General features: G+C 40.4%; 1 long non-coding RNA gene across 12 annotated transcripts in view; it reads right to left on the bottom strand.

Moving 5' to 3' along the window:
- Window positions 1–2,415: 2,415 nt before the first annotated feature.
- Window positions 2,416–25,327, bottom strand: part of LOC131088715 (uncharacterized) — a 96,552-nt gene continuing 73,640 nt past the window's right edge. For 4 of the 12 annotated variants that reach the window (XR_009115147.1, XR_009115148.1, XR_009115146.1 and 1 more), the window contains 6 exons: window positions 18,185–18,359; window positions 17,320–17,365; window positions 12,700–14,410; window positions 12,319–12,398; window positions 6,772–6,952; window positions 5,265–6,478 (listed from right to left, as the gene is read on the bottom strand). This is a non-coding gene — a long non-coding RNA (uncharacterized LOC131088715). Of the gene's footprint in view, window positions 5,148–5,264; window positions 6,479–6,771; window positions 6,953–12,318; window positions 12,399–12,699; window positions 14,411–17,319; window positions 17,366–18,184; window positions 18,360–25,327 lie in introns of those variants that run through there. The other 8 variants (XR_009115154.1, XR_009115155.1, XR_009115156.1 and 5 more) reach the window with 6 other exon arrangements.

The raw sequence follows: 25,327 nt of genomic DNA, 5'->3' as shown, positions 1-25,327 counted from the left end.
GAGGTAGCAGGAAGGGATACTGTTATATAGCAGAGTGAATGGATAGAGTAGGATAAAAGAGAAACCCATCTCAATGCTGCTCTTCAGGTCTTAATGAATGTGAATGGAGAATTTGGGGACTTGGCAGTGTTTTGTTCTGAAGGTCAGCATGCAAGCTACTGGGTGATCTTTCTGTTTAATTCACTTGGATATTTTGCAGATCTGATTTTGTACTGAGACTAGAAGAAGCTGAAATATGTAAAAATAAATGGCATATAATCTGAAGCTGTGCAACAAGCAGCTGTTTCCAAGGTCCACCCAGTTTTGTTAGCTCTAGACTGCCTTCCTTGCTCCTAAACCATTTCAATGCCACTGTGCAGACCAACAGAAAGGTCTGACTTGCAGTGCAACATGACTGCATCAATCAAAGTTGTGTTTCATTAAACTAAACCTGGGGATGACTAGAAATAACTACAGCATTTCACATTGTGGTGTGGAATTCATTGCAAATATTTGAAAAAAATATTCTTGATAACAAATATGAAAGAGAGATTACTAAGAAAGCAGATGCAAATGCTACTTCATTGCTTTCTTAAGCCTTGGTAGTGAAGAGTCAACAACTAATACAAGTGCAATTAAAACTTGGGAGCCATACTTATCAAAAGAGTGAAGCTTCCAAAATTGGCATCAACCCCTGCTCAGTGGGTGTCCAATGTCAAGGATTCAGCCTTTGAACATAAAACACAGAGTAAATGGGATTGTAAACAACTGGCACACAAAGAACACAACAGGCAAAGGCCAGGGTGTCCCTGACCCAGATGGAGATGTATGTGCACAGCAGTGTGGCCCATAGCATTCCAGCACAGTTCTATATGTTTCATTGATTAGAATAAAAAGACAAAAATCCTAAGCCTTGTGATCCTGAGTTTTGAAATGTTTCAGACTAGAAACAGTCTTATTTGAAGGGGAACTCTGATGCAACACTTCCATTTTTGTGGTACAGCACCCAGTGTTACTTGGACATCATCAAAATCATTTTGTTTTCTCAAAATATTTTTCAGAGATTCAGCTTGAAACTGCAAGCTGATGTTCAGTTATTTTTTTCCTCTAGAATGTGGCTGCTATGAAGAAGCAGAGTTTATTCTGTGTTCTGTTGATCACCATAGTAACCTGTGCTCTCTGTATTTAATAGGGAACAAAAAGTTATTTATTTGACAGGGATGGAGTTCTGGGAAGCAATGGTTTATGAACACTGGCAAAATATTTTAATGGGACTATTTACTTCTCAAGTTGTTAATGTGTACCAGTAATTTGCTCTTTATCTGTCATGAAGACCTCAGAAGATGGAATTGATTGTAGTTAAAAGGTGTTCATTAGAGTTACAGCTATTTTCTACTCTTAGCAGTTTTTAAATAAAACTGGACAGTGCCCTGTTGAGTCCTGAAGTCCTGATTGTTTTCTATATGAAAAGCACAATAAAGGTATCTTGATTGCTTTTGGGCTTCTTTTGTATTCTCAGGAACCACAGGGATTCCTAAACTGCAAACAAAAGGACAACTGACAGTTATTTATTGAAATCATGCTGTTTCACATCAGCACAGATCTATTTTTTTCAAGCCCAAAGGGTGAGATTGCCCACCAGTTTTTAATTGCTCCTTTATTGGTGTAAATTGATTTATTTTATGAAATTACTTTCAGTGCGCTAATTGATCTTTTTGCCTGCTTACTCTTAACAGGGATCAATCCATTGATCTGCCTCACAGAAGCGGCCCCACAAAATGCAGAGGTGGCACAGATGTGGCAATAACTGGAATCCAGTGTGGGGCAGAGGAACATGAAGTGTTTTTTTACCCATCCCCTTGTTATGTGGGACTGGCATCAACTCTGCCTTCTTACTGACACTTTCTTTGAGCAAATTTTGTTCCAGGGGGAAGCTGTAGGAAAGCAGGGTGGCTGCCCATGCAGGTTTTCCTTTGTGAAGAGAATTTCTGCACTTTCAGTACCCTGTGGAAACACACCATGATGTTGGTATAAACCCCAAAAGGTTTATAAAGGAATCCATCAGGAAAAGGTGTGTTCATTACACTTCTCATCTCTACCTGCAATGAATGCTTCATTATCAAACCTCATTATTGTAGCTATAACCACTTTATTTTTCCTACCTTTACAACTTACCTAAACCACAATTACAAACACATATTTTTAGGCAATGTCCAGTCCCTCATATACTCTTATATTTTACCTATCTTTTCTTAAGCATTTTATCATTCTGCATTGAACCATATTTTACAGTGAACACAATTTTAAAGCTTGAATTTCACCAGTCCTATAGGAATTGTTTTACCCAGAAGACTGAATTTATTTCTTCTATCTCAGGAAGAATTTTGATGTTAACTCTGAGATATTAAATGTATCAAAAAAAAGAAAAGGAAAGTATTAATTCAGAATTTTCATTTTATTGGAAGCACAGGTCCAGTAATTAATATACTTATTTTATACAGTTAAATATACATTATACCCTGCAGAAGCAGATGCTATCAATACCAAGCAGCAAGCAGAATGTGAGTATTGATTGTACAAAACTCCTTTCACACTCATGTTATCAAGGAGCTTTTCAAACCTCTATTCTTAGGAACACCATTTGGAGGATTGTGCATATGCATGTGAAATATGAACTGCTATTATGACTTCATCTGTGCGTGTGTTGGCACTGCAGACAGTTTTGCTGAAGTAATAATTTGGTGGTATCAAGAGGCAGAAAATCGGATCACGGAAGCACAATTCAGATGGAATTGCTGAGTAAGTGCATTGTGGTTTTTTCTCTCTTGTAAAGAGATTAAATACCATACCTGGATAATATTTCATAAATACCACACACAGAGTACTTATGAGACAGATAAGGCAAGGCTGGTAGCACAAGCAAAAATCAGAGGAAATGTTACCTGTGATAGAGGCATTTTTCTACCACAAGGAGCTCACTGGGAATGCAGAGGTTTTGCCTCATAAACCAGTTAAGTAAAATTTTAGCAATGCTTTTTAATTCCAAAACCTGCAGAATGCAGGGGTCTGGCTATGGTGTGATTGATGGTTTAACTTCAGAGACCAGGTTCAGAATTTTCAGTGGCTTTATAGCAACCTAATACTGCACCAACTCCACTCAAAATGTTCAAAGATACATAGGTCTAATTTTCAGATTTATTTAGGGCAAGTCTATGTAGGCAGGTGCACAAGGAGGCTTTCACTGGGTTCACTTTGAGATGGCCATCACAAACTGGTTCTGAACGACAGTCCAGAGCAATCATTCAAGATCACAAATCATTCATGAACAATATAACTTTTCTTAAAATATTAAGCCTGGCTGAACTTACCAAACAGTCAGGACCAGTCCAAACACTTCAGCTAAGTGCACAAGCACAAGATACTTGTCTAACTTAAAGCATAGACAGGTAAAATTTCAATTGTCCTTGCAGCTTTATCTGAAAAACAGGATTACAAAATCTACCTTTCACAAAGCTGGGATGCATTTAAATTAAGTGATATTGGATACATTGGATACAATATAAAAATCTTGCATGGGAAACTGCATAAATGCAAAGCATTACATCATTAAAGCCCACTGTTTATGCTCTCAGTTTCTGATGATCAATGTATGCTTATATCCTTTTTCCATAAAATAAAACAGTTATTCCTGAGGTAACGGTGAACAGCTTGTAGAGAACTCGCATATAGGAGTTGAGCATAAATTATGCAGCAAAGAATTTACAGATATTTCATTTCCTTTGCAAATGTCATCATTGGAGAACACTGGTGACAGATATCACACACAATCCACCTTTTGTTAATTTACACAGAGCCATAGTACACAGGTCACACATACCAAAGAGTAGACTTTTGCTCAAGAAAAGAAATACAACTGTAAAATGGATTTGCTTGCACAAAAGCATAGAAGTTATCAAATAAAGCAGGAAAGCAATATTGATTTTGATATAGGCACCCCTAAAGATACAGGCTTTGCAGAGTCAATAGTGTCTTGATTTAGGTTCTAACCCAACCCCAAAGTCTCAGACTCGGCTCCATCCACTTATTGATTTGTCTGGCATGCTGGGTTGTTGTTTTTTTTTTTTGTTTCTTTATTTTCCAGAAATGCTTTTCTGCTCTCAAATTTTAGCTAGCTCTCCCAGAAGAATGTCGAATACAGTCACAAAGAGCAATTCTGTTCCTTACAACTACGCTATTGACTATCGTAATAAAAAGGAAAGACAGAAGTCATGTCAGCTTAGCTTCTCACAGGACCTTACAGTGCTCCTTCATTCAATAACAATTATGTAATCAACAAGCAATGGGTAATGAATTGCAAAATATCAGCAGCCCTTAATTTTCCATCAGGTATGATAAAAACTTTATAAAGTTGGGCACTTCTTGAGAAATAAAACACCTTGTAACTACCACCAATGCATCATTTCTTTGATATTTTGCTACAATATCTATTCTATTTTATTTTTTTCTCTCTAGCTACCTGACATCTAAATGTCTATAATTCTAGATATAAAGACCACATGTCAGAAAAAAAACCATCCACAGAAAGAGAGCTTCAAGATGTTATTTTTGCCATTTGTAGGCAATAGTTTACCTGATGTGCATCTTCAACACCTTTGTCTTTATATGGGGAGGAAGGGGTTTAGATAAAAGAGCACAAAGAGATGGAACAGCTCCTTTAAAAAGCCTTAACAAATTTGTTTTTATTAAATTTCTACACTAAAATTGAAAACCTTTAGGTAGGGGAAAAAAAGCCTTGATGATGAAATATCAAGGAAACCGATAGAGGAAATAAAGCCATGCTTAGAAGAGATTAAACAAGTCATGAAGTTTTTCATAAAAGTAGGATGCAGGAAATAGAAGGAGACATAAGTGATTGATTGAGGTGCAAATGTATGTGTGGGCAGGAGGAAAGCAAAGGGTAAATTTGTCTGGGGAGTAAATCCATTTAGGTCATTATAGTTCAATATGGCCATGATCCAGCAAAACACTTGAGCATATGCTTGGTTTTAACATGACTCACTCCCAAAAGCTGCGCTCTGCTGACTTTTCAGACTCAGGTTTGAGGGTGATTTCATCAGCATCCTCTCTTGAATTGTGTCACCCTACTTGAAAGTCTGTAAGACAACAAACTGAAAGATGGAATGGCTTTGGATGGGTGATCCACCTGAAGAATCCATTGTGGACACAGCAAACTGCACATTCTGCTTTCTGTAATGGAACGAGCTTAGAAATGGAAACATATGTCAATAGAAGACAGAGGGGATGGGACATCAGGATGTTGCAAACTTTTATTTAATGGAAAACCATGCTGAAATTTTGAGACGTGGCACATGATAAGCTGATGTAAACGGCCCAAAATTACCATGCCTTTAGTACTTATTTGTGTGGTTCCACCAGTGGTGTCTGTGCTTGCAGGACCAGCTCAGGACCACCACCCCCTGTGCCACAGGAGAGCTCCAGGACAGGGCAGAGCAGCTCCTCCTCTCCAAAGTGCTTCTCTGAAAACACTTTATGTCGCAGTCATTAACTGCTGATAACAAGAAATTAATTCTTTGATTGCTCTCTCTACCCTAAGTTTTGGTGAGATTTCTGGCCAGGGCAGAGGAATTATTTTTGGAAGCAGTCTTTCTAAATCTGTGGCTCTGAACCATTAATTTGAGCTGGTTATATCATGAAAAGACCACAAGTTTAAATTTTTAACCCATCTTCTCATCTGTAGGAGTTCATTCTTTTTCCTCTCTAAGCTCCAATGTTACATTTTCTAGGGCAGAAAGAAATAGCATCCTGGCTTTTCAGAAATGAACAAAGCAGAAAAGATTAGATACACAATACAAGTCAGCATCACCAGGTACCATATTTATTTTTCTTAACTCTCTTTCCTGGGAAATGGGAATAGAAAGATCACAGCTTTCATTAAACAATAAAATTAATTTACAATTCTCAAGATTTCACAGAAAAGCATTAAAACGTAACTATTGTAATGTCACCACAAATATCACTTTGACTTCTTGAATTTTCCTCACGTTTGAGCAGCCTCTGAGGATGCAACAATTGACTTATATAAGCAATTTGTAGACTAGAGAGACCTGCTCATCTAATATGTCTCAGAGTTCATTTTCCTCTAGGAAGCTTTGCTTATGCACAGGAGCAAACATCTACATATTAATAAAACCAGTATGTTAACAAGGTATTTTTCAATTTTATTAATAAGCTACTAAGTAAAAGGTTTCTTTGAAACAATTCAGAAGTTGAAATTAAAAATGGTGTGTCATTTTCAGCATTTTTATGTTTCATTTATTTGTCAGACTCTCAGTCAGCAAGATGAGGTGGGTGATAATTATTCAGGGTTGCCAATTAACCTACTTAGCAGGTCACACAGGTAACTGGCATAGATTGTGTCAAATCTCATTACTGGGATAATAATTTAATCACTCAGTGCATTGATTGAAGGCCAGAGAATCTGGAGAATAAATTAAACAGGAAAATAAAATTAGTAGCTAGAGAGGCATTATATTTAAATACATGAAAACAGTAAAATTATAAAACATACTTCTCAGTAGTAGAAACCCAGTAAAACCTGAAATGGGAGCTGGGGGTATTGAGAGTGGGCATTTTCAACCACAACTTCCAGCTTGTGTATAAAAAAGTTATATGTCACCTTGCTCCTATGGATAAAAGACAGTTTAACCCATGAGGAGGCTGTGAGCACGTGTGTTATTCTTTAGCATTTAAATAGATATGCAATGCAATTACCTTGGCTGCAGTGTGGGAGCCCAGACCTGCCCAGGCACTCCTGCTCTGGGAGCTCTGGGTGACAATCCTGGCCTCTCCCCTCCTCTGCATCCCAGCCCTCCTCAGCTCTTTGCATTCAGAACAATGACAAAGGAATGTCAAGTAAGAAGGTCACATAATGGATAACATAATCTTGCAGGATCTGTCAAAAAGGACAGGAGAGATGGAAAAATTACAATAAGTAATTGTCAAAGTCATGGATTCTGTGAAAAGGCTTCTTCTGTACAATAATGGTCTGCATTTACAAGGTGACTGACTACATAAGAGTTAGGAACAGAAGAGTCTGCCTGGAAGTGGAAAAACATTTTATGTGCAGATGGAGAAAAAAACCACTGGAAGGAACAATAACATCTTTCAAGGTGGTTTTATACATACAGGTTACATGTGAGTTTGAAGCTTGTATCTGCTTTAGAAAGAAATATAACCTTTTCTAGAAATTATCAAAGTTTTATAATTCAAAATATAGACTGGAGGGAAAAAAAACCCACAAAACACTCTTAATGCCAAGACTTAGCTAGTCCTGAATGTGTGAGGTGTGAGGTGTCCCACAGCACAGACAAAAGTACATGCAACTCCAGGGAAGATGAGAATATGGTGAACTTGCCCTTGTCTGCATGGTCTATTTCAATGGTTTACTGTCTGCAAGAACAAGAGGGCCATAAAAGAAGCCATCACTCCTCTGAGCAGTGGATCATTCAGTTTAAACATATCTCATAGATGTTATAGCCAAGAATTACAGCACACTGAGCACTGCTCCAGGACTTGTAATTTATTCACTCAGTAGGGAAAAAAGTGACTTCCATAGCAGCACTTTATAGGCCTGTAAAATAAAAAACAACCTGCATGAAAAAATAGCCAGTGGGCCGGGAATGAGTGTTGGTTTGGCAAGGAATGAAAATTTGGTTTGTTTTTTTATAACAATGAGCAAAACCACATGCTTAACTTGGTGGATGTTACCAGATCACTCATTTATGCTGTCAATTATATTATCTTTTATCATAAATTGTCTTGTTACTGAAAGATTATACACTAAAGCAGAAAGGCTTAGCATATCTATTCCAGTTCTGGAATTACAGAAACAACATGCAGCTCTTAAATGTCATTTTACTTGTTCCCACAGAATGTAAATGCTACAGTAGTCAATAACTTCTTAGACCTTCTATTTTGTTTTTTGAAAATACTAAAGCAGGGCAGGACTATTTGTGGATGCTACCCACTAGCTCAGGAGTGCCAGATAACAGAAACTGCATGCAGAAGAAAAATCACTTTCACCTAATTAGTAGAAAACTTAACACTGATGAGCTAAACTTTCTCATTAAAATTTTCCCTGATAAAAAGCAAAAAGCTTAAAGATAATAGATTTATTTATTTATTCATTTATTTATTTAAACACAAAGCAAGAGCTCAAAAGTCCTGGATAAATTCAGTGTGAGGGCCTCTCAGGAGATATCAGCAGTTACAGAAGACCCACAGCTACCAGTCTGCTTTTCTGGTTCTTGTGAATATTTCCAGTGTTTTAAACTCATTGCTCATTAAACTCATTCCAGCTCATTGCTATTTTTTATATATTATGTACAAAAGCAATAAATGGCTAATTAAATTACACAGGCTACAGTCACAGACAAGAGTGACAGTGGGTTAGGAAACTCCATCAGAATACTGAATATTTCATTACCTAGCTATCTAGAAAAATCAGATGTTATAAATGCTTTGATAAGGCAAAAAAGCATTGTTGACTCATTCATTTCCATGATGATCTAGTGAGCCTTCCTTACAGAGGTTAGCTCAGGGCACCAATACAGCCTCAGCAGCGTAATTCCCATTTTGGGAAGTCAGGATATATCCTGAGCAGGGTTTCAAGCCCAAGAGTGACCACCAGCGAGGGTCTGGAGGTGCCTGCTCTGCTCTGCTGTCAGGGAGCACTGCAGAGAATGGACACACAGAAACTGCATCTTCTTCAAAGAGGGATTTTTCAGCATCAGAGCAGCTCTGAGTGCTCTCTGGAGAAAGGATCAATTAGATACTTTGGCTTCTCTTCATTTATTACATTTTCTATTGAAATAATGTTTCCCATTGTTCTCTCATTTATAATTCACAGTCAGTAATTGTCATGAGCAGTGACCCCATTAGGCTGTTGTCTTAGTACCATATTACAACATTCCATTTTAAAACAGTGCTTTCCAAAGACACCATTATCCCTCAGTTGCAACAATCACCTGTGTATTTGTTAACTAAAAATATAATGAGAAGTATTAGCCCATATTAAAGCACCATTAAACAATGTCAGAGCATTTTGGACAGACCTGGACTGGTTGAAATGTTACTCTACACCTCCTCCCAGCAGTGTGCAGGCTTGAATATTCCTGCTCAGTGCTGCCCTCCTTCATTCCCCTCCTTACTCCGACTAACTCTGACTTTCATTCACCCTAGAGGTGACACTAATTCCTGGATGCCTGCAGAAATTGAACCATATACCCCTGGGACACTTTGGGCCAGGGAATGGCTGCTTCTCCCTCTGCTGAAAATGGCAACTGCTCACTGCTCCTAATTTCCACTGCAAGGAAAAAGGCAGGCTTTAATCAGAATAGGGGCAGACAAGGGAAGAAGTCAGGTTCTGAGCCTCCCCAGGGTTAGACAACACCTGCCCAGGGAAGGTAATGCAATGGTCACCCCAGCCCACCCCAAAACAGAACTAAAAGTGCTGCAGGGCAGCCGCCTTGCCCTGCCAGCTCTCAGCCTCACCCCTCCTTAGGGAGTGCTGTCTCACTGCTCTCATCAGCTGCAACCTTGGGCACCCTTGGCAGAACATCCACCCAAATGCCAGGGCTGGAGGGCAGGGCACTGCTTTTTTCTCCCCCTGTCATGATTGCCTGTTTCTCTGGACAGCAAAATGGGTTTAAATCACTGCAAGATGTGAAGAGCCTGGACCACTCTATCCCACTCCCTGGGCAAGCATTTTATCACCAGGCTGTATTTTTTACAAATAGATACCATATATTATACTCAACACAGGGCACAGCAATCCCTCTTCAAGCCCTGGTGAGAAGAGCAGTGCTGGAACCTTGGTCTAGGACACAAATTAGTCCCATATAACTTTCCATGCTGAAGGTGTCACTGGCTGCCTGCATCTGTGCTGGGCAGTTCTGGCTCAGGAAGTGACAAGTCTTTTGGTTCAGGGCTGCAGAACATGGCTGGTTTTTTGTTTGTCTCTGTGGCTTTCCCACTGCTCACAGAAGAAAGCCTTTATCCCTCAGTAAATGCAGAGCTGAACTAATACATTGTCAAGGATTCCTTGCAAAAGCACAGTTTACTTCTCGAGATAATGCTAAAGATTCCCAAGTGTAAGAGCCCGCAACAAAATGTTGCTCATTTTAAATATAATGCAGTGAATAACCACGGACTTTCCATAACAATCATCATTTAGTGAATGTATAAATAGAATAAAAGCAATATTGAAGCAAATAAATGACCTCTGACACCAAGAACGGATTGCATTTCATATTACTTTACTTAACTGCCCCCTCCTTCCCCCACCAAACAGAAGCTTTATTGACAAAATGTGCTCTGGTGATTTAGTCTGTAGACTTAAAGAATGTGCAACTCTGGGAAAAACTGAATTATGGATTCTATTTGTCAGACAAGGAATGGCATGTAATAACTTAATGAACTAGAAGCTTATTAGTTGTAAAAGAGAGAAGGCGTTGTCTATCAATCTCTTTTTTTTTTTTAAACTCAGAAATGTTCAGGTGGATAAGCATCAAATCCATTTCACATTTATTATCTTATGAATACCAGTACGTGCTAGAATCTCAGCAAGCTACAAAAATATATCTCAGCCTCTAGTTTAATGTGCATTTTATTAGTCAGTTTTGGAGGCTCTATTTGAAACCCAAGCCATTAGAATACGTGCTCACATATTTGGCACTTGCACACAAGAGCTACCCAGATTTCATCAAAACTGGAGTGAAAGGAATTCAAACACAGTGACACTGGCAGTAACAACTGTGTTTCAATAGCTGTTTATTGCTCTATGGACACGTAAACACAAAAGGACAGTAAGATAATTTTAACAAGAAACTTGTAGAGAAACCCACCAGCCTTATATAAAATGGAAGAAATGAATCCTTGGTTGTTAAAGAAGTTTTCTCCACTTTGAAAAGTACAATAATTTACCTCACTTATACTTTCCTGTGGACCTATTTATTCTGCACAATGGAGTGACATTCGAATCGTGATATTATGTGTGAATATGCACAAAAATTACAGCAATAAGGGAGTTTAAAATCCATTAGATGCTTCTCCCAATCTTAGCTGATATTATGTCTTAAAAATACATGATAACAAATAGGAATTAGCCCTAAATAAATTCATAAAATACATGTGCAAGTAAAAAAAAAAAGGCAGAAAGCAGGAAATTCCAAGTTCAACCTAATGCATACAGAGATATATGTAGAACAAAGCAGTCAGGTTCTGATCTATCAGCCCCAATATTTCATGTGCTGCATAGATCCCTGTGTAATTGCAATTTTAACCCTGCACAAGATCGATCTGCTTGCTTTGATTTTCTTTTCCAGAAATAAAAATAAGCAAGGAAAGAGAATCTGCATTAATTTATGCTTCTCATAGGCTCCTGTGGACACCTTTTTCGGTTTATTGGTTTGTTGGGGGTTTTTTTGTGTGGCCAGTCTAGCAGCAGATGTCTTACCTCCATCAGGCTGTTTAGAAGAACAGTCGTAGCCATTCCACTTAATCAGGTAATAGCACACTATTGACATATTAGACCAATTTAATACATTTGTTTTCTTTATCCATTTACATTTCATCTCAAAGGTCTCCAGCACAATGGGATTTTGAACTATTTGCGCTGAGCGCAATCGAAGGGCCAGTAATCCAATAATTTGATTTTCTTGCTGCAGAGACCAGGAGAGAGGGAAAACCATCTTTCTCTTGCTCCAGCAAGTGAGCTGCAGGCCTGCATTAGGCTTTTAGCTTCCTGTGTAAAACATACCCCAAGGGCAGCAGAAGGCCACTTAAACACAGCTTGGAGGGCACCACTGGAACATGGCTGTGGCACGTTGGCTTTCTGCCCAGGAGTAAATTCCAACCATTAGCATCAAACACTCATCCTGATGCTCTCAAACTGAAATTAAATGCCATCTATCAAATGAATAAACAATAATAAAGTAGCACAAGTAAATTAAAAAAATAAATTGCAGTAATTTATACAGTGGATCATCTGTTCTGGGTTGCTGTTCCAGACTCTTCGCCTCAGATTATCTTTCAGCCTATTTTTTCACTATTGAATTTTTATACATGTAAAACAGCCTTTGATACACAAATTGAATTTATTCATACTCTATGCTACTCCTACTAAAAAATAGTTTTAAATAAGGCTTGTTTTTCCTATGCAAATAATTTTGTTTAATTTTGCTAGTCATAGGTTGAGTCTACATGAGTTGTGTCTAAACAAGAATACAAACAACAACAATAAAACAAGCAAAAATGTACCTTTAGATATGTTAGCTGGAACTGCACATTCTGGTTTAGGCAGTCCAGGAAAATTTCAGCAGGCTTCAGAGTTTGGAAATCTGTGAATTTAAAGTGAATTATCCCCTTAAAAGTGCTCAAAGGAAAAGCAACCAGTAGTTTAGGACAGATTTTAAAAGGGAAATTTTTAATAAGCAGAATTTTATTACCTAACTGAAATTTTTGCTATAGTGTCCTGGCTAAAACTTCACTTTTTGTGAAAAACAAGAAAAAAAACCAAAAAAACAACTCTGGGAAACGATTATGCTTTGTCTGAATTGCAGCTATTACAGCAATAAATTCAGCCTTGTGCTGAGATGGGACAGTATTGCAAAAGAGAGCAAAGGGAAATATCTCACTTACTGAATATTAGTCTCATTTCCCAAAACAAGTTGACTCTTCCCAGGAACTTCTTTGCCAAAATTTCCTTAGGGCATGAAATAATTAGCTATTAACCAGTGTGTTCTTGACCCAAAGACTGGAGCAGAAAACATGCAAGTCTTGTCTGGATTACTAGAAGAAAGAAAAGAGAAATTAGAGTAGATGCGCACTGCCGGAGCCCGTGGCTCTCTTCATTTTGCTCGTTGTGACTGGAGGCTTTTACCTGCATTTATAGCAGGGCAAAAGACCTGAGGAAAAGAGCAGGCAGGAAAGAGGGGAAGGGAAACTAGAACAGCACAACCTTCTCCCTTTTCAGATTTATTTTCCCGAGCCTGCTTGCCCTGCATTTAGTGTGGGGCTGTGAAAAATGAAGGCTGCCAGCTCCATAGCATCATATTGCGAGCATAAAGGGCATCCTGTCTCAACCCGAGGCAGCAGAGAACTTACGAAAAAGGGCCTGCACACCAAGAGGAAAAAACAGCAAAATCTTACTTATCATAAATCCTGTGCATAGTCTTCAGAACAAGCGATAGTTTCCTTTTTTTCCTGTTGTACATGGGATCACCTGTAACCCACCAAAATCTCTGAGGTGCCCTGAGTGCTGCCCCAGCGCCCTGGGCAGCCCACGGGAGGAGTGGCTGAGGATGCAGCATGTGGGGACAATTCCCATGGCCTGGAAGGATCAAAACAAGTTGTTAGTATGCACCAGGCAGAGCCAAGGGCTGAGCCTGCTGCTAATGAGTGCTGCACTGAGGGCTCAGGTCATGGTTTTGCTAAATCCTGTGCTCTTGGTGCACCTGAAAACACCACACCAACAGGCAGCAGGGCTCATGCACCTGCCCGAGAGCTGGGGCGGGTGTTTGAGACACTGGGAAAGTGTCTGCCCCTCGATGTCAGTGCAAGTCAAGAAGTCCTTTTGGGGCTGGTTGGCCTCTGTTGCACCTGCCCTGCTGCTGGACAGGTGTGTCTGGGCAGGGTGCCAACCTGGTGCTGGTTCATCATGGTTCACAATGATCCCCAGTAATTCCCTGTACACTACAGGGGACAAACGGGAGCCACAAAGGTTCTGGGATGGGCTGTGATCTTGCTGGAATCACAGCAATGTGGTGCAAGAGGCCGTAAGAAAGGGAGAGGAGTGGTCAGCTGCCATGGAGGGCTGCCAGGGATGGATCTTTAGGAAGCACAGGACAGGACATTAAAGAGATCCCTTGATGTGAGAGAGCAGCTGGGGCACACGGAGCTGTCTGTGCCTTGGGGCAGGTGAGGAGCCAGCTGACAGCTGGCAGCCAGGAGCAGAGGGCAGCCCATGACATTGTGGTCAGTGTCTGCTACAGGCCACCTGACCAGGAAGAAGTAGATGAGGCAAAAAACTGAAAGCAATCTCATGCTCACAGGACAGCAAAGGTCAGAGCACTGGAGGCACACCGAGTGCTGTTAATGAAGCAGCAGAACACACCCACCCCACAATATGCTGCTGCTGGACCCTAGCTTGGCTCGAGCTGCCTGAAACAGTGGCTCTCATCCTCTGCATAACCACTCCTGTGCCCTTCAGAGGATGGTGAGCACTACCTGTACAGACCTCCTCAGCAGTCTCAGTGTTTCCTCATTGTCTTACACCCCGCCTGAATGTTCTACAGCAGAAGGAAAGTTTCAGTTCGCTCCAGCCTAAGCCTGCTGATCACTCTTTGATGCCCTGAAAATGTAACAGATGCAAACAGGGTGTATTAGCTGCAAATTTAGAGAAAACATTTCTTTTCATGTGGGCAAAGAGGAGATTGTTGGTGTAGGAAGTTGTGTTTACATACACCTGGTTTAAATAAAGCTCCCCTATGATTCCAGGTTAGATTTCACTCTATTTCAAAAGCCTTCACCTTCCATATATCCCAAAGTGATATAGGGGTTTGGAAAAACTTTGCTGACTACTGTAAAAAGAGGAATAGTATCCCAAAGCTTGTGCTTCCCCATTCCTACACCTGTGTAGCAGGAGTTCCTCTGATTTTGTTCAGTCAGAATTGCCTGTATCACAGAATATGGCCTGCAGAACCCTTCTTGTCTCAGTTTATAAACAGTTTTACAATATCTTATGTGGTGGAAAGATTCCACAGCAATCAGAAAGTCCTATGTTATGTTCTAGGGATGTGGGATGATTTCTAGAGAATTTCAGGGAGGAACTTCAATATATTGGGAAGAGCTTATAACTTCAAACTCAAATTAGGACACTTAATTTTCTTTAAACCCTATGTCCAACTGTTCAGATTCCATGAGTGCCTCAGGATCTTTCCTCACAATACTCTTGCACACACCTACATAATACCAGTGTTCTGCTTGTTCTGTATTTCAGTAACTTAAATATACGGCAAATTCTCTCATGCTGCAAATTTATCTTCATTGAGCTATCTTTTGATCTTGGGCATTAACTCTGATCAGCACTAAGGCAGAGACAGTCTATCCAATTAGCAGATGAAGTCTCAGAAACTCAGGACACAGCACCTCTGTTCCACTGCCTTCCAGGAGATTTGACCTCAACAAACACATGAGATGAACCCAGCCACAGCTGGCCTGCTCAGATGGCATTTTGCCAGTTAGCAAGGTAAAATCTGCTTTTGGGAGGTGCCAGAAAAGGATGGCTTTAGGTCCATAACTTGCTAAGTCTGTTAAGACAGCTTTCTTCTGACTCTAAGCAATCACATAAAACATCTTGACTTTCTTAGCATAAAAGCAACAACTCCTTATCAGACACTGCCTTGTATGGAATCCAAATAACAAATAACCAGCTTGTTTTCCAATACCTGCAAAAAAAAAATTATCTTTCAAAAGAGGTTGGGTTTGTGCCCTTGTGCTATGCTGCCAATGTCATCAAGGAAACTTTCACTCAATAGCTACACTTTAAGCAATGAGACCCTATTCTGTGTTTTCCCCTGCTCAGAGGGAAGGGGCTTCTGAGCCATTGTCAAGGTTCCTGAGCATAAATACCAAATTTAGTTCTGCATTGAATGTCAGATAAACCCACCACTTTGTTTTGTCAACAATTTCAAAGCCACAGGAGCAATCCATGACTCAGCTGCCATTAAAATCCACTATATGTGAACAATCATACCTCAGTGCTTTGCACCTCCAGTTAATCTCTTTGTGTCTGTTTGTGTCAACTGACTCCTGCAGCACCCCAAAGCTATGAGAGCAGGAATGCCAGGATTTGAGGATGTTCTGAAGGCTGGCTGAAATCAGTGACTCTCCAGATGTTCCTGGATGCCTGAAGCAGCATCAAATGAGGCTGTATTGAAGAACTCTAGGGTGACAGCAGGTGTGAAATGCCTCAGTGTATTTCACAGGAGTGAAACACAGCTGGGATGGACAAGTAAAACTCCAAGATCTAGTAATGGTCCCAATAATTTCTGAAGCTAAGCTTGACTGACTGTGTGTTTTCATTCACTCAGCACCTCCAGTGGGTCACTAGGGCTGAACCCAGTGGGTGCTCATGTAAACAGAGCACTGAAACACCAAGAAAAATGCAAGGACCTGTGTTCTTACAGCAGCTTCTGCTTGCCTGCCTTTGCCCTGTTGGGAATCACCACACTGTGGCTTTGAGGGTCTGTGACAGGAGAATTTGTGGGTATCAGACATGACAAAAGAGTGGGATCTTCAAACCATGCTCTAAAACTGGAGTTTACCCCACTTTTATTCAGCATTCCCACAGCAGTCCCTCCTCTGTGCCTCTTCCAGCCTGACTACTATTTTTATTAATATTTTTTGGTGTAACATGATTGATCAGAAGTATACCTTGTCAGTCTCTGTTCATTCTTGCTCTTTCCAAGTATTTTACATTCAGTACAACAGATACAAAACCAAGAGCCAGAGCTAAGATAAGAAGAAAGGGATCATAAGAACAGAAGAAAAGAATCAAGAAGAAAATCCTGCAGTCCATGGAGAACATTGCCATTTCATGACTGAAGTGTGTTGTACAGCAACAGGAAAAAAGCCACAGAAAACTTCTTTAATCTAACAAGGAGCAAGGAATGCCATTAGAATGAGAAGAGCCATGTTATTGTGCTGACATTGTAGGGCCTTTCTTGCACTTGCTCAAAACCCCTCCTGCCTGGATTATTGCTAAGGGTTAAGAGAATTGAATTCTACTAAAAATAACTGAGAACCCAGTTATTTCTGAAGAGATGTGGGAGAAAGGGCTGGAAGTGAACGCAACACAAGGAAACCTGGAATGGGGAGGAGGACTACAAATACGAATTTACTCCCCTGCAAAATCAATTCATCTAAAATTGAGTAAAAGAACAAGATGATATCTCCCTCCTCCCTCCTACAACACATTCTATTCTTCATGCATATTGACATTGAAGGGTAAGCATGATAAATAGCTCTATTTTCAGTAACAAAAAGAAGAAAGTTATGAGACTGACTCCAGCCTCAAACCTTGCATGCTCTTCTACAAGGAGACCGTTTCTGCTGGCAGTGTTAGGCAGGTTTTGGGAGACATCTTTAGGGACACAGAGGGGATGTTTTTTCTGGCCCAGAGGCAGGTCACTTAACTATTGCCATCATATCTCTATAGAAATGTTTTCATGCAGCCAAAAGCCAAAGGAGAGAATTTACCTTTCCGAATCAGCAGTAGGGTCCACAGCAGATTCATTAGGGGAACCTGAAAATAATAAAAAAAAAAAAAATGGCTTCTGAAACTGCCACCTCCACCAAAGAATTTTTAAATGGTCATGCCTTAAACTATTTGTTCTATTATTTTCCGCATTGTAGCCAACTGCAAATCAAATTCACATTTAGTGGTTAAGCAGTGAAAAATGTTAGCAGTCACTTAAACAAAAATAAAGATTAACTGTACAACTCACATTAATATATAGAAATATCTGATGCCTAAATTTTAACACAATGTCAACTCTATGCTCATCTTTGTTTAAAATGAGAATTAGAGTCTGTCTATCAAAATAGCTTTTAATAAACTCAAAAGAACATAAAATTTTTCCTGTAAAGGAAAAAATGTATCTGAATATACCAACAAAGATGAAGGCAATTAAAAAGCTTTTTAAAAATAGGATAAAAAATATAGATAAAATAAACCCAGTTAATCCTTTTCAGGACCTAATTAACCTTAAAAACGAAGTCTCCAGCCTTTCCCATGGATTTCAATGCAAGGGAGAATGTCCCAGGGAGAATGCCACAAACTATAGGTCTGATTTAATGGAGTTTTGATTGAGGATAAAGGCAGAAGAGTCAGCCTGTGGTACCCTCTCTTTGCACTGAAAAGTGTCCAATTCCAAAGGCAAATGCACTGAGCTCAGCCATCCCAATTAAAGTGTCAGCTGCTATTCAGCATAAGCAAGGATAGCACAAAGAATGCAAAAGAATCAGCCAGTACAGCACATTCACAAAGGCAGCACAGCAATTGGTGTTGGTTAGGGGACAGCAAAGCACAACACCTGTTATTTAAACAGATGTACATACTTACATGTATATATTTGCTCATACAGAGCTCACACACATACATATATCACAAAAAAATTGTATAAAAAGGAGTAAAACCACTTTGCTCTCTCTTGGATATTCTCTTGAATCTTTGTATGAACATAAGTGGAACTCCAGCTGAAGCTGCAGTGTCTTGATGTTGAAACAGTGTCTTCTTGCTGCAAGTAAAAAGTGTTAAAAAGAAATATTCAAATTCCAATTTTTTTCACAGGCAGCTACAACAACTCATCAGGTATGCACAGCACACACACACCCTGATCTTACACTGCTGTCAGCCTGCCAAAACCCCTCATGGCTCTGGAGGAATTTCTGTGCTGAGATCAGGATCCCACAGGGTCATTCCCTGGCACACATCTCCCACTGCCGTCTCTGGAGGTTCTGCCTCAGTGCTCGTGGCACTCTGCTGCATTCAGGTTAAATCACCTGAAAAGCTCCAGCTTCCTCTCTTCCCAATGCCTACCAGTTACTGTATTTTTATCAGAGAGGACGAGAGTGACAGAGAAATTCCCTGCCAAAGGTTATCTCTGAGTTCATGGTGTGCGTCCTTCTGCTGCCACATCCAATCAAGCATTAACACTGTTCCAGGCAGCCTTCCTGGGACTGCTCCTGTGGGGCCAGCAGGAATTTCTGCTGCAACAGGGAGGACAAGCTGGGCTGGCACCACAGCTCCATGTGGACATGGTCAGCCTTCAAATGCCTGTGAAATGATCTTCCAACTCCAGCTTTCCAAGAACTAAAGAGACACAGCCCATCGAGCTCTGCTCAGCAAGAACAAAGCTCACCCAGAGCAGCGGGAATCCCCCCAAATCCTCTGTGCTGGTTTCAAATGTCCCAAAGAAAGGCCAGGGATGCTCTGCTCCTCCCAGCCTCCCTGGGGCTCACTGAAGGAGGCTCTCTGGGGCATTTGGAACCACCGTGCTCACACATAAGGAGCTTCAGCCACTTCTGCAGCCCATGTGCATCAAAATTACAGGGGAGGCTGCAGTGTAAAGCAGGGTCATTTCTGCTTCCTCTTATCTGACAGGAAATTCATTCCCAAAGCTAACACATGATATTCATAAAGTCCTTCTTAAGCTCTTGAAGATCCACCTCAATTTCCTCTACAACACCTGGTGGGGGTTTACAATAAATGAGAATAAACTGGTACACAGCCCATGCTCTTGTAATTGGCACAGTGATGGACTTGGAGCCCTTTTCAACATTTGTGAAGTCAGATAACCCAAGCTAGCAGCAAGAGGATCACCATGAAGCATAATTGTTTTATAGCCCCTATTTAATTTTTGGAATATCAAAATTTATGACAATCACTAAAGCAGACTGATTAAACCCTAAGCGTAAACACACCATGAAACAGAAGTTGTTTTGCTGTCACCCCAAGTAAGCATCTATTTGCAAAGTACATGGCAATATCAAAGAGCTCTCTATTGATTAAACTTTGAAAATAAAATTGCACCACTTATCATATGTTGTTTGCAAAAATGCCAATCATTATAATACTCACATAAGCATACTGCGTCTTCCCCCTGAACTCGTTAAATTTATTACTGAGACTCTATCCTGAGCTGCCTACATGTGGAAAAAATATCATTCAGATAACGCATTAACATTTATAACCAGTATTTAAAGCTGTGCATGGTGCCATCTCAAATGATAAGGGTCTTGTCAGCATTTCCAGTATAAGCCTCATTTCAGGGAATGGAAGAAGGGAGGGAGTGGCAACTCTGCATTTCAGCAATTTTAAATGACACCAACAAGAAGCCTCACATACAAGTTGTCAATCTAATTGTACTTATCTTTCAGAGATAGGTGCATCTTTCATGTCCACATTCAGTTTAAAAAATAGCAAAATTCTCACTACATCATTGTAAGCTACCTGGCAAGCGCTGTCATTCTGCTTGTGCATACAGCATCCCACACAATTATAATTCTAGATCTAAGCCTTCATATTACAAAAGCTTTTAAGGTATGGAACAAAAAAGATATGACCTCTCCTCACAGTTATACTTGCTCTCTAGAGGAGAAAGAAAGAGATAAGCAAAACAGCTAACAATACAACAATGAGGGCTGGTTCATGACTCATGTTATCAGATGTTCCCGCAGTATCAAAATACTAATGCTGAACACAAATTTTAATGCCAGAAAGGATAAAAAATAACAACAAGATTTTTTGGGGTGAGAAACTCGTAGGTGCAGTGCATCTGCCATGAGCCCAATTCTGCTACAGGTACCATGTTAGCTGTGATTTGCCGAATGACACATGTTAGCTGTTGAGGTTTAAGTATTCTGCCAAAAGAAAAGATGTTTAAGATATTTGTATTAGTACAAAAAAATGTCAAAACACAAGGGTAGTTGTCATAAGGCAGGAGAGGCTTCTGAAAGACATCTCTAAAAAGGAAGGTATTGAAGTGCTTATACCTGAGATGATCTGGACCACTGGACAGGTCATAAGTAAATATATGCAAAATAGGGACCTCAGATTTATAGAATTCTAAGTGCATCAGTTACACCTGCTAGAAATAATAAAGCCAAACACTTCTGTGTGCAAAAGCAACAACATTTCTAATCAGAAAGCTCAAATGCTAACCAGTGTAATGGTTGTAAAGCAAAAACACTCTGAGCAAATATGCGTGCAAATGAATTTTCCAGATTCCAAGGTGCAGTTGATTACCAAGGCTAACTGAGCTGTCCTCTTCTCTCCCAGCTTTACTTGCTGCTCAGGCACACACTGGACATAAAAATCTCCTGCTGTGCAAAGGATTTTATTGCTTTACAGGAAAAAGACTAATAGATGATAAAACAGAGGCCATATAAAGAATGGGCAGTTGTTCAAGAATTATATGCTTTGGAATGGAAAGAAATGCCACAAGAGCTATGGAATGCATACACACACTTCATATTGAGGCCAAAGCTGCTCCATTTCGCATGGAATCTCAGGGGCTAGAAAGGCACCACACAAAGAACAAGGTCCATGCTGTGCAGCATTGGGGCACACACTCATCCATGGACTATCCCACAGATTCAGGTGTCCCCCACCACCCCCTGGCATTTAGGCTGGAAAGCAGTTGACTAAATATCTTCAGCATCCAGATTTCCATGACTGCAATAAAGCAGAGATATTATCCTAACTTCTTCCCTTCCTATTGTCCTTTCAGTTAATGTGCACATTTGGCATATTTCTGATTTGCTTTGGAATGAATCCATCAACCCAGAGATGGTTCTGAGGACAGCCAGGAAAGCAACTCCAAGGCCAGGTAAACAGCAATGTTAGAAATTTTGACATCAAGCAGTTTTAAGCACCATCAGAGTTTGACCATTGTCAGTAGCTGAGGAGAATCTGAGTATGCCTATTTTCTACCCAAGCACCTACATCTCATCATAACACATCCTACTAGATACTCAGGATTTGTGTGTCTGTGTAATCCCCAGGGTAGAAGCCAGATGGAATCCTGGCCCCATGAAGCCAAAGGGAGATTTGTCTGTGGCTGAAGTCTGGGTCAGGATTTTATGTATGTTTATTTTGTGCTTTGTGCAATAACAACTCAGGGAGCTACTTCAGATGCCAAATAAATTTTGAGGTTTCTGTGGAATTTGAAATACTTTATAAGTGATTCTCCCTGACAAATTAATGCAGCCACCATTCTCACAAGTTCTAATTGTCTCATCAATTTCTTTTCATGCCACTTGCAGTTATACATCATGCTTCAAAGTCAGCATGTGTACAACCAGCCTCCACAAGACAAATATTGTAGGGTATTTTTCAGGTAAATGATTACTGCTCAGAGACAGTGAAGTTACTGGCTAGAGTGATGTTGAAAAGACTGCAGAAAAGCAGAGAATGTTTTGCTTTACTTAAAAATTGAAGTATTTAATTCTCAGAAAATTACATTTTTTATCACTGGAAAAACTTGTGGGTCAAGATAAAAGAAAAGTGGTTTACCAAAGCAAAGTGACAGGCATGTGTAAACAAAAGAAAACAAAAGATTTCTTCTCAGCAAAGTGGTGCTGTCCAGCCACTTGCTAGGATGTAGGTCTTCATTAGTGGTTGCTCTAGAAAACAAACATCCTTGTAACTAATGTCATCTCCTCCCTCTCTTAGCTTTTAGTGCGGAGCAGACATCACGTTGTGTGGAATATCCCTTTGGCCAGGTCACAGAATCACAGAATAATGAGGTTGGAAGAGACGTCTAAGATCATCGAGTCCAACCTGTGCCCTAACACCTCAACTAGACTATAGCACCAGGTGCCATGTCCAGCTGGGGCCAGCTGCCCTGGCTGTGGGCTCTTCCCAAGACCCTCCTCCTGCCCAGCCCAGTGAGGGCAGAATGTTGGAGAGCCAGCCCTGAGGCTGTGGGAACGCTGCTCAGCAGCAGCCAAAGCTCTGGTGAATTATCCACTCCCCTGGCTGCCAGTGCCCAGCCCAGCGCTGCCGGGGAAATGAGCCCCAGCTCAGCCAGACCCAGCTGAAACCTCCCACCCACCTGGGGCAATCCTCACTCACTTCTCCACTGATGAATGAGTGGGGAGCTAAAATTGCTCAGAGCAGCACCTTTCAGCAGATTTGGTTCCAAACTTTTGTGACGGGGGGGGACCTTGACTGACAGCCAGGCATACACACACCCTGTGCACATGCAGAATTACACTCTTCTTAGAAACCAGGTGAAAAAACAAAAGCCAATGATTACCCATTTCTTTCTTCAGTGGGCAGCTATTCACAAACATCTCATGAAATGAATTTAATGGAAGGAACTTTTGGGAACACATGGAGTCTGAAAAAAATGCTGTTTCTTTTCTACTCATCTCACTTTTTTCTGAAGCGAAACCAGAATTATGTGACCTCTGTGCATAATGACAACTCAATGACACAGCTCTCATTCTGAATGTGGAATAAGAAATGCTCACCATGAACTGCTCAAAAATAATCCTCAGGCCATGATTATTCATAGAAATTATTTGGTGAGTAATTTCAATTAAATAAATTCAAGGAATCAAGAAAAATAGGCTAAACTAATAGAATGCATTATTTATGATGAATAATTCATTTGGAGGAACTTTCTCCCACTGTTGCAGAAAGCCAGCTCAAGGCACAGGGCACTGAAGTCTCACTTAAGCCCTGTTTTGAGGTCTTAATTGGGGGCTTTCATGATGAATCACTCCAGGCTGGCCCTCTGCCCAGGATTGAATTTCACCCATTGCTCCTGCTCCTCACATATTTCTAGATATGTCATTAGCACAGTGGAATTTGTATTCTTTCAACTTCATTGCCATAACAATAATGATATGGAGAGATTTCTTTATGTTCCTTTTACTACTAAAAACTAAAGAGAAAAAACTTCTCACATCAGCTCACCACACTTTCAACAATGAAAGTTCATCATACCCATACATCAACTGCATTATGCAAATATGAGCCCCCTGTCCACTGAAGTAAGGCAAGAAGACACAATAATTTAAACAATACTCTCCAAATTGCAAAAAACACTTGTGTGCACTTGTGCTTACATGATGGGACATTTCCAGTTAAAAACATTCACAGTATGTAACACATAGATTATGACTCTGAGGAAAACTGAAAAAATGTACTTGTAAATGGTAGTGGTAGAAATTACTGTGGACACACATTTGAAACACAATAAATAATACATCCATTGTTGTTTTAAGGATGGGAAAATAAAACCATAAAACCCCACACTTCTCTTTTCTTTTTTTTTTTTTTTTTGTTCTTGTAGCTTAGCAATGCCAGCACAGAATATCTATCATCAGGAAGATTCATCTCGTTGTTCCTATCACAGAAAAAGAGCCATTGACATGATGAAACAAAGCACTTCCAAAAATATTTAAAGCACTCAATAAAACCTAAGTACCGACTTTGAAGCTAAGTATTTGTTCAAAGATCTGATCCAAATCCCACTGAAATCAGTCGGAGTCCTTCCACTGACACCAAAGGGCTTTGGATCAGACATCCTACTTTCCTGAGTAGGATGAAGACATCCATAAATATTAATTGTCTCAGTGCTCTGCTGGGTCCTATGATAAAAGGTGCGAGTGGATATTTGTTTTTCTAGGCAAGAAAGAAAAAAAACTGGGGTAAATCTAAACTAATGATCAATTCTTAATTGCACAGTGGTGAGTCTGTCAGTATCCCCAAAGCACAGGCTACCAGGGATGCCTTCTGAAAGACAGCTTCTTTATCTTCCTTTACACTTCCTGCTGAAACCAATATTTCTGCCATTATAACACACTAAATTCTCTTCTTAAGACAGTCAGGATTAATGATACAAAAAATCAGAAGCTGGTAGATCTGCTGTTGCAGTTTTTACCACCAGGGTGGAATCACACTGTGCTGTTATGAAACAGATTACCCCAGATCTATTGAAACAAATAATGATGTATTCTCCTTGCAAAAAAATCATGTTGGAGTTAGATAACGGGTCTCAAAAATGCCCAACCTTGACCAGGGTCTGAGTCTTTGCAGGAAGCAAAAACTGAGGGAAGAGTTAGAAAGCACAATAATTTAAAGTCATAGTTCATTAAATTCTTTCATTTTTACAATAGGTAGTCATGAAGTGTCAGTGAACAGTACTCTGAAGTAGGCCAGCCCTCCATATGTTTGCATGGTTGGGAGAAATGGAGCTAAAAAGCACATCTGGAAACCAGAGAAATTCCTCACAGTTGATGGCACAGGCAGTCACTGATTGCCAGCAAAAGGCAGCTCAGCAGACCCAGTCTGGAGTGCCCTCACACTGCCTCATCCAGCAGCTCTCCTTCCACCAAGGCTTCATCCCAGGGGTCTCCCTCCTCTGCCTCTCTCGGCACATGGGGCGGTGGCTGGGCAGCCCGGGATGGGCCCAGGGCCAGGAGGGCACAGGCTGCCCTCCCTGCCTCTCCTTCTTCCCTTCCTCTCCTTCCTCTCCTTCTTCCCTTCCTCTCCTTCTTCCCTGCCTCTCCTTCCTCCCTGCCTCTCATGCTCACCCTCCTTCACCCTCCCCTGCTCATTCCTTGCCCAAAGAAAGGAGAAGCCAGAGACTCCTCTTTCATCCTGTCCTTTACAGCACTTCCCAGTGCTGCTGGATGAGATGAAACTGTGGATTACAAGTAACAATTATTTTGCATACTGTTCACTGCTAAA

This window comes from Melospiza georgiana, chromosome 12 (genome assembly GCF_028018845.1).
Source record: "Melospiza georgiana isolate bMelGeo1 chromosome 12, bMelGeo1.pri, whole genome shotgun sequence".
In the NCBI taxonomy this organism is placed as follows: Eukaryota; Metazoa; Chordata; class Aves; order Passeriformes; family Passerellidae; genus Melospiza; species Melospiza georgiana.
The sequence above is the reverse complement of the archived record's forward strand: the minus strand, read 5'-3'. Positions and strand labels throughout refer to the sequence as shown.